This window comes from Suncus etruscus, chromosome 17 (assembly GCF_024139225.1).
Source record: "Suncus etruscus isolate mSunEtr1 chromosome 17, mSunEtr1.pri.cur, whole genome shotgun sequence".
In the NCBI taxonomy this organism is placed as follows: Eukaryota; Metazoa; Chordata; class Mammalia; order Eulipotyphla; family Soricidae; genus Suncus; species Suncus etruscus.
This window is the reverse complement of record NC_064864.1, coordinates 19,697,638-19,707,637: the sequence shown is the minus strand read 5'-3', so window position 1 is coordinate 19,707,637 and position 10,000 is coordinate 19,697,638. Positions and strand designations below refer to the sequence as shown.

The 10,000-nt window shown below is 45.3% G+C and overlaps 1 protein-coding gene across 1 annotated transcript in view; it reads left to right on the top strand.

The window, feature by feature from the left end:
- The window catches only part of RASGEF1A (RasGEF domain family member 1A), a 485,335-nt gene that overhangs the window by 294,064 nt on the left and 181,271 nt on the right, over positions 1-10,000 (top strand). The window lies entirely within an intron of this gene.

Genomic DNA, 10,000 nt, shown 5'->3' with positions numbered 1-10,000 from the left:
GAACATCCAAGACTCCATCTTGCTTTTCAAATATATACACATTTTTTTGAACCTATATACAGCGGTGCTCACAGTTTACTCCTGGCTCTGTGCTCAAGAATCAATCCTGGTGGTCTTCAGGGGACTATATGGAATGTAGAGGATGGAACCCAGGTCAGCAAAACAAGCCTTACTTCTTTATTATTATTTTTTTATAATAAGGGTGACAGGGCGGGGCCCACACCCTGTAGCCACAAGGTGGCACCCTAGGACCGTTTACATTGTTCCTTCTGCTGGGCACCCAGACTGAGCCACTCCCTGGTTAGAGGGAGCAGGAGTGTCAGTAAATGCATCAAAACCTGAAGTTTTCTAAAAAAAAAAAAAAAAAAAAAAATCAGGATTATCTCAGTTTTGTGATATCTAAAAAGTTTATGGATTTCATTGAGCCCCAGCCTCTCTTCTCTAATTTGGAGAAAATAAAGGAATCGACAGTTTGTCCCTTCTTTAAGATGTTTCCAGATTTTTCTAGTTGAAGTGTTGCATGCATGAAACCCCATAATTATAGTACTGTAAACGGTGGCACTTAAAAAATTATTGCTTTTAGGGGCCGGAGAGATAGCATGGAGGTAGGGAATTTGCCTTGTGTGCAGAAGGACAGTGGTTCGAATCCTGGCATCCCATATGGTCCCCTGAGCCTGCCAGGAGTGATTTCTGAGTGTAGAGCCAGGAGTAACCCTTGAGCACTGCTGGTTGTGACCCAAAAACCAAAAACTATATATATATATATATATAACTTTTGTTTTTGGTTTTTGGGCCACACTTAGCAGTTCTCAGGTGTTACTCCTGACTCTGTGCTCAGAAGTCTTTCCTGGCAAGCTTGGGGGACCATATGGGATGCCAGGGATCAAACTCGGGTCTGACCCAGGTTGGCAGCGTGCAAGGAAAACACCCTACCACTTTGCTATCGCTCAGCCCCCCCCCTTTTATTTTAATTTTCAATTGGGGCTGGAGAGTTATACAGAGGTTAAGGTACTTGCTTTGCATGAGGCTGATCTGTCCTGGGCACTGCTGGGAGTGATCCCTAGCACAAAGTCAGGAGTTACCCACTGAACACTGCCAGGTGTGGCCCCTCAATCTTTCCTCCCCAATTTCTTCCTCTCCCCCACAACTTTTCAACAGTGTGAAAATGGAACATATTTTGTAGAAACTATACTTCAAGTTTTGGATTTTCACCTCTCCCCAGCCAAAGAATATGCTGTTCACCATCCAGTGATGGGCAGAGGTGGTGCCAGGCAGCCTCTGGCTCCTGAGGACAGACACCAAGTAGCCCTAGTTTTATGTTTTGTCAACATCTGCACCTTATGATAATTACAAATCCTGCTGTATTTATTGGGGGGGGTCATACCCTGGATGTAGTCAGGGTTTACTCCTAGCTCTGTGCTCAGAAATCACTCCTGGTGGGACTTGGGGAAACCATAGAGGAGGCTGGACATTGAATCCAGGTGAGTTGCTTGTAATTCAAGTGTCCTTCCTGCTGTAATATCACTCCACCCACCCCAGTAGGTTTATTGGACATACAAGTAAGAGGAAACCTGTACTTCAATGAGGTACATTTGATCTCATTGGAAGTAGGATCATCTGCTCAGAGCTAGGGGATACAATGACCACTCCATGCTTATAGATCCCATCTAGTGTCACCCCTGGGCTGACAGTCTAGCATGGATATACAAGATCACAGACCCAGGCTTTATTGCTGGTCACCTCGTCTCAGGACCGGGCAAGCTCATACTGATTTGTCTTGATGGAGCAGGAGGGAAATGTTGTCTTCATAATGTCTAGGTGCCTTCATAACTCTATGTCATATTCCATTAGTGATCTGAGTCTGTATTTACTTAGAGATGCTATAATTTTATCTATCAGGAAATGTCAAAATAAGTCATTTTGGGCTACAGAGATAGCATGGAGGTTAAGGCATTTGCTGCCTTGGTTCCATCCCCGGCTTGAGTTCCAAGCACTGTCAGAGTCAGGAATAAGCCCTGAGCACTAGATATGTCCCCCTCCACAAAGTCCTTTTTGTATATGTTTATTAAAACACATTTGCCCCTTTCAATGGGAACTGCCACCTTCTAATTCACCAAAATCACCAGCACAGTAGAAAAGGGGGGCATGAATCCCTGATGTTTGTCTGCTAGGCCTCTTAGAAAACATGGACTTGGGGCCGAAGAGATAGCATGGAGGTAAGGCGTTTGCCTTTCATGCAGAAGGTCCGTGGTTCGAATCCCAGCATCCCATATGGTCCCCTGAGCCTGCCAGGAGCGATTTCTGAGCATAGAGCCAGGAGTAACCCCTGAGCACTGCCGGGTGTGACCCAAAAAACAAAAAACAAACAAACAAAAAAAAGAAAATATGGCCTTGGGGCTAGAGTAATAGCACAGTGGGTAGGCACTTGCCTTGCATGTAGATGACCGATAAGGTCATGATAAGGATGTCAATAAGATGACATCCCATATGGTCCCTGGAGTCTGCCTGGAATGATTCATGAGCTCAGAACCAGGAGTAAACCCTGAGCACTGCTGGGTGTGGCCCTCAAACAAAAACTAATAAAAGAAACCACGGGATTGATCTTTTTTTTTTTTTTTTTTTTTTTGGTTTTTCGGGCCACACCCATTTTCTGCTCAGGGGTTACTCCTGCCTAAGGGCTCAGAAATTGCCCCTGGCTTGGGGGGACCATATGGGACACCGGGGGATCAAACCGCGGTCCTTCCTTGGCTAGCGCTTGCAAGGCAGACACCTTACCTCTAGCGCCACTTCGCCGGCCCCAAGGATTGATCTTTTGATTACACTACATGGATCTACAAGTAAGGTGACATTGAAAAAATCCAGGAAGTGTGGAACCATTCAAGGAGCAATGGCCCCCAAGTTCCCATGGCAACATCCAGAGAGTCTCCCCTGGTACCCAGCATGCAGTTGGCCTTGCTGCCAACAAAGAAGAGAAGGGGCAAGCGTCTTGCTAGGCAAACGAATGTTGATAATGAGCATATTCACACTGAAAGGGCTGAGACAGTTTCTTGAACCATGGAAGGACAATGACCAGGAGAGAAAGGAAGCAAAGAGAAAGGGACTTGGGTCTCCCTGCCTCAACCTGTGAGAAGGGAGGCACTGAGGGGCCTGAGCTGCAGAGGGAGGCCTGCCAGGTGGGAAAACAAAGACCCACCACTGTAAAAACCAGCCAATTCATATTTACCTAACCAATATGTATGCAAATGCACATTTTTGTCAACCTAAGGAGAGAAATATGTGTCTATTTACACCTCTGTATCATTAGATGTGTAATGATATGTAGCATTATAGTTGTTATTTGAAACTTCACTCAGAATTAATTTTATGCTATTCTCTGCCTCTCTTCATTCTTTTTTATATTTATGTAACTTTTAAATGACTAAACATTCTACATGTTTATATATAATTATGATTAAGCTAGTCTACTTTTCTAATTGTAGGAAGATAGGAACAATGCATTATTTTGTATATAATACAGACATATTATATATGTATGTCATAACATACGTAATGCAGTGCTTAGGGCTTACTCCTGTCTCTGCATTGAGGAATCGTTCCTGGCAGAGTAAGGGGACATATTATAAGGGATGTCAGAAATTGAATTTGGGTTGGCTGTGTGCAAGGCAAGCACCCTAGCCACCATATTATGTTCAGGCTCCTACAATACATTATTTTTTGGTAGCTAGCATGTCAGATTTCTTCTCTGTTTAAAAAATTGGGGGGCGCCATGCCCAGTGGTGCTCAGGATTTACTTCTGGCTCTGCACTAATGGATTATTCCTGGGGGGCTCAGAGGACTATATGAGGTGACAGGGATTGAATCTTGGTCTGGCTCAAGTACAGCTTACTTGCTGTACTATTGCTCTGGCCCCTAAAATATTTTTGGGCCACACCTAGCAATTCTACTTTTGGTTCTGTGCTCAGAAACTACTCTTGGCAGTGCTCAGGAGACCATATGAGATGCCAAAGATTGAACCCAGGTTGGTCGCATGCAAGGTAAGTGCCCAACCTGGTGTACTATCTGTTGAGTCTCTAAAATTATTTTATATAAAAAGTTGACCCGTGGGGGGCACAGCAGGTAGGATATTTCCCTGCATGTAGCCAAAATGAATTCAATCTCTGGCATCCCATATGGTCTCCCAAGCTTGCTAGAAGTGATTTTTGAGCACAGAGCCAGGAATAACCACTGAGTGCTGCTGGGTGTGGCCCCCTCCATAAAAAAGTTGACCCTTGATTTTAGATTACATCTTATTTTATATTTTAAATAAAGATCACCCCTGGTTCCTTTGTATGTTTGTTTACAACTTGAATTTACCCCCAAACAGAGATGGTTTTACTTGTAAACCTGGGTGGGACTGGCTTAGAATAGCCTGAGCTCTCTGTTCTTACTGCCTTACCCAGGGGTGGTCTCTATACTCAATAAAAATGGCAGTTCTGGCCAGCAGCTTGCTCTCCATATGAGGTAGAAGACTGCCAGACTACATTTGTTTCATCCTCAGCCTGGTTTGGATTATTTCATGTGTAACCCTGATTCAGATTTGTTTACCTGGGCTTGAAGATACAACACATGGGTGATTTTACACCTTCAGTAACACAGGTTTCAACTATATGCACATTACATCATTACTTTAAAAAATTTTTTTTTTGGTGGTTTTTGGGTCATACCCGGCAGTGCTCAGGGGTTATTCCTGGCTTCATGCTCAGAAATTGCTCTTGGCAGGCACAGGGACCATATGGGACGCTGGGATTCAAACCAATGACCTTCTGCATGAAAGGCAAACGCCTTACCTCCATGCTATCTCTCCGGCCCCTATATCATTATTAATGATAATTAATTATTATTGCTATTATTTTGGTTGTTCCCCAGGCCTCCTGCCTACAAGGTGTGCACTTGGCCCCTGACTTTTTCATGTTTCTATTAGCTTCCATTTGCCTATTTTTTTTTTTTTTTGTTTGTGTTTTGACCATACCTGGTGATACTCAGGGGTTACTCCTGGCTATGTGCTCAGAAATCGCTTCTGGCTTGGGGGCACCATATGGGGCACTGGGGGATCAAACTGCGGTCGGTCCTAGGCTAGCGCACACAAGGTGCCTTACCACTTGTGCCACCGCTCTGGCCCCCTTTTGCCATTTTTTTTTTCTTTTGGTTTTTGCCACACCCGGCAATGCTCAGGGGTTACTCCTGGCTGTCTGCTCAGAAATAGCTCCTGGCAGGCATGGGTGATCATTTGGGACACCAGGATTTGAACCAACCACCTTTGGTCCTGGATCGGCTGCTTGCAAGGCAAACGCCGCTGTGCTATCTCTCCGGGCCCTTTTGCCATTTTCTTTGTACCTTTTATGTACATTTGTCACAGGAGACCATGCCTTGTGAATTTCCGAGTTAGTGCCTTCTTAAGTTCATGGTTCATGAGACTCAAGTCCATTACTAGACCCCATTGTTATTCTTTCCTGTTCCAAATTTTGAGTTGTTTTCTTACAATTTATAAATAAGTATTTTAATTTAAATTTTTTAAAATATTTTTTTTCACACTTGGCAGCACTTGGCACTTTACTCCTGGCTCTGTGTTCAGAAATAGTCTCCGGCAGGCTTGGGGGACCATACAGGGTACCCAGAATTGAGCCACTGTCTGTCCTGGGTTGGCCACGTGCAAGGCAAATGCCCTACCACTGGTGCTATCTCTCTGGCCCTATATGTAGAGTTTTGGTGCCTTTTATAAGGTATCATTTAGTACATCTTAAAGTGTTGCTTTTAGTGGGTCTGAATTGATATTTATTGGTAAAATTTATGTCATTTCTCTGAGTTTGAGCAATAGCCTGGCTGAATGGAGTATTCTTGTTTGAATGTTTATTCAACATGTTGTCTATATAATCCCATTATATTTTGTTCTGGAGGATTTCATGATATGTTGTTGCAATTCTTATTGGGGTGTCATTTATAAATGTTTTTTTTCCATCTCTCAATGCTTTTACTTTTGGTTTTGGTTTTTGGGTTACACTCTGCAATTCAAAGGACTTAATCCTTGCTCTGTGATCAGAGATCACTCCTGGAAGTGCTCAAGGGACCATATAGGATGTTGTGGATCAAACCTTGGTTGGTTATGTGCAAGCAAGTGTCCTCCACTCTGTACTTTTTTTCTCTCTTGGGTCATACCCACTGGGATTAATTCTGGCTCTGTGCTCAGAAATTCTGGCATTCATGCCAGGGATCAAACCTGAGTGTGGCGATGTGCAAAGCAAACATCCTACCTGCTGTGCTATTGCTCAGGGGTGCCTCCCATGACTGTACTTTTTCTTCAGCTTGATGATCCCATTTTATTTTATTTTTTTATTTTATTTTATTTTTTGGGTCACACCTGGCAGTGCTCAGGGGTCACTCCTGGCTGTCTGCTGAGAAATAGCTCCTGGCAGGCACGGGGAACATATGGGACACCGGGATTCGAACCAACCACCTTTGGTCCTGGATCGGCTGCTTGCAAGGCAAACGCCGCTGTGCTATCTCTCCGGGCCCGATGATCCCATTTTAAATGTCTTTTAAAATTTCTTATCTTCTGGGCCCGGAGAGATAGCACAGCGGCATTTGCCTTGCAAACGGCCGATCCAGGACCAAAGGTGATTGGTTCGAATCCTGGTGTCCCATATGGTCCCCCGTGCCTGCCAGGAGCTATTTCTGAGCAGACAGCCAGGAGTAACCCCTGAGCAATGCCGGGTGTGACCCAAAAACCAAAAAAAAAAAAAAAAAAATTTCTTATCTTCCTTTTTTTTGTGTGTTTGTTTTTGGGTCACACCTGGTGTCTCTCAGAGGTTCTCCTGGCTCAGAAATTGCTGCTGGCAAGCTTGGGGGACCATATGGGATGCCAGGATTTGAACCACTATTCTTCCTGGATTGGCTGCGTGCAAGGCAAACTCCCTACTGCAGTGTTATTTCTCTGGCCCCCTTTGATCTTCCTTTGACTTAATTTTACTCACAGCACTTTTTCCACAGAGCTTGCAAAGACTCAGGATAAGCTTTCCTGCAATGTCAGTGTCTTCGTTTTTTTTTTTTTTTGTGTGTTGGTTTTTGGTTTTTGGGCCACACCCGGCGGCGCTCAGGGGTTACTCCTGGCTATCTGCCCAGAAATAGCTCCTGGCAGGCACAGGGGACCACATGGGATGCTGGTGTTCAAACCAACAACCCTAGGTCCTGGGTTGGCTGCTTGCAAGGCAAATGCCGCTGTGCTATCTCTCCGGCCCCTCTTCTTCGTTTTTTAAAAATATTTATTTATTTATTGGTTTTTGGGCCACACCCAGGGGCTACTCCTGATTCTGCACTCAGAAATCGCTGCTGGCAGGCTGGGGGACCATATAGGCTGGGAATTGAACCCGGTCCCTTCAGGGTCGGCTGCGTGCAAGACAAACACCCTACTGCTGTGCTATCTATCTGGCCCCACCTGCAATGTCTTCTTCCAGATTCACATCTCCCCTGCCTCCCTCCTCCATGGAGCTACCTCTCCTGACCTCCAGCATCTCCACTGGTCCTTGCTGCAGTGCTTAACGTTCACCTAGAGTGCTTAACTTAGTGCTTAACTTGTCCACTAGAGACAGAAAGGGAAGCTCCTGTATTCTAGGCCTTGAGGTTCCAGTCCTCTTAGTTTGTTTTTGTTTTTGTTTTTGGGTCACACCCAGTGGTCTCAGGGGTTACTCCTGGCTCTGTGCTCAGAAATCACTCCTGGCAGGCATGGGACCATATGGGATGCCGGGATTTGAACCACCAACCTTCCTGGAATGGCTGCATGCAAGGCAAATGCCCTTTGGCTGTGCTATCTCTCTGGCCCCTGGTTCTAGTCCTCTTAAAGACTCCTCTCCCTTGGCTTTTGTTGAGATATTTTTCAGCACAGTAATGTTTCTTCGTGGGTAGATCCTCCTGCCCCATCCCTCCTCTGCTAGACTCCATTGACCCAGACACTCAATGGTGGTACAGTTTGGGGCCTTTCATTTCCTCTGGATGAAGCACATTCCCTTTGTAACAGTGGGAGCTGACAGCAGCTACGTGAGAGTAGGTCCTAATAATGAGGGGGGCTGACATCTGCCTGGTGGCCAGCACTTAATTATTGGGCACTTTCCGGATCACCTTCCTTTGAGATCACAGATGGCCTGACATTGGTTTTGTCTCCAACCTCTCTGACAGCTTTGGCCTGAACACAACACCCAGGTTTGAGTAGGCAGGAGAAGTTTGATACCATCATGCTAAGGAACAGTGAAAGACCTAGAGTGGGTTATATACCTATCCTGTGCTTCTTGGGGTTTGGAATTGAAATGTTCTTATAGTGTTGTGGAGTTTTAGAGGCATGGGGGTGCTATGGAAGGCAGGGTACTGGGGCTTTGAGGCATCTATGATTCCTAGGAACAGAAGTACTCAGCATCTGGCTACTAGGTATAGTGGCTGCTCATTCTAAGCTGACTTCCCCTTTAGAAATGACAAAAGCTCCCTGAAATAGGGCTTTGGCCCCTTCTCATGCCTGTTTCCTTGGATAGCACCCAGTGACTTGACAGTGCTGGGGAGAAAAGGCTCCTTTGTCTTAAGATATTACAAACCTGACCAGGCAGCCTGATTCTGGAGGTTCTTGGTGGACTTGGACAAGTTGTCCTTGCAAAGGCCAGTTTCTTCACCTCTCCTTCCTACTCTCTTCCCTCACTATAAGGTATTAGTTATGGTAATGCTCTGTTGTGTTTTGTTTTTGAGCCACACCTGACTATGCTCAGGGTATTTCTGGCTCAGGAATTATTCCTAGTGTGGTTATGGAAACCATAAAGGATATTACAGATTGAACTCGGATCATCTGTGTGTAATGCAAGTACTCTAACTACTACACTATTGCTCTGACTCCATGAAAGTACCCTGGAGTTACATTGCTTCATACACATGACTGGTTTCACTTGTCTTTGTGTGTGTGTGTGTGTGTGTGTGTGTATGTGTGTGTGTGTGTATGTGTGTGTGTGTGTGGTTTTTGTTTTTGTTTCATACCCAGTGGCTATCAGGGGTTACTCCTGACTTTGTGCTCAGAAATCCCTCCTGGCAGGCTTGGAGGATCCGTGAGATGCTGGGAATCGAAACCAGGTTCATCCCAGGTTAGCTGCATGCAAGGCAAAAGCCCTACAGCTATGCTATGGCTCAGACCCCTGGTTTCATTTGTCTTTTGGGGACCTGACCTAAGGCACCTGTAGGAAGTGGTATCTAATGGGATTTTGAAGCCATAGAGAAAACTATTCATCCCAGGTGGTGATGGGCAGGGTACGGATGTCTGGAGTGCAGTAGATGAAGTTGTTAGCACTCCCACAGGTGTGAAATGGAATGGGGAAGAAATGCTTTGGGTCATGACAGCTCAGGCTTCTGAGGGATCCTGGGGAAGGCCTAATTACATGTTCTGGAATTGGTGGCTTTCCTGAGACCACTGACTGCAGAAAGACAATGAAAGGCTGAGCATGATTCATCACCACAGATGGCAAAGTGACAAAGTCAGAGAACCTTCCAGGCTGCATTTGAAACGACTATTTCCTGTTGAGTTCCTGTGGAAAACCCAGAGAACAGGGTTGGTTCAGGGCATAATTAGAGCTGGAGGAAAAAAAAATGAACTCTCAGCCCTAGCAATTTCTATGTGTTGGGACTGAAGTTCTTAAGCCATAGCATTGGGGGGAGTGTTTGCTCAGCTGGATAAACTTAGATTAACTGGGACCTGTGCCTACAGAGCAGCTCTTTCCATTAGGACTCACTGTCCCTCAGTCCTTTTTCTTAGGAGTCCACACATCCATCCTTCCTAATCACAGCAGATCCCATGAATTGGAATCAACTCAATGAGGCTTGACCGAGGAAGTATTGAGACTATATGGAAAGAAGAGGACCAGATTCTAGATACATTTCAGGACTTGGCCTTAGTGTGCAGGAAAGTGTGGAGGTACCTTTAGGACCCTAGGTCAAGATGTGG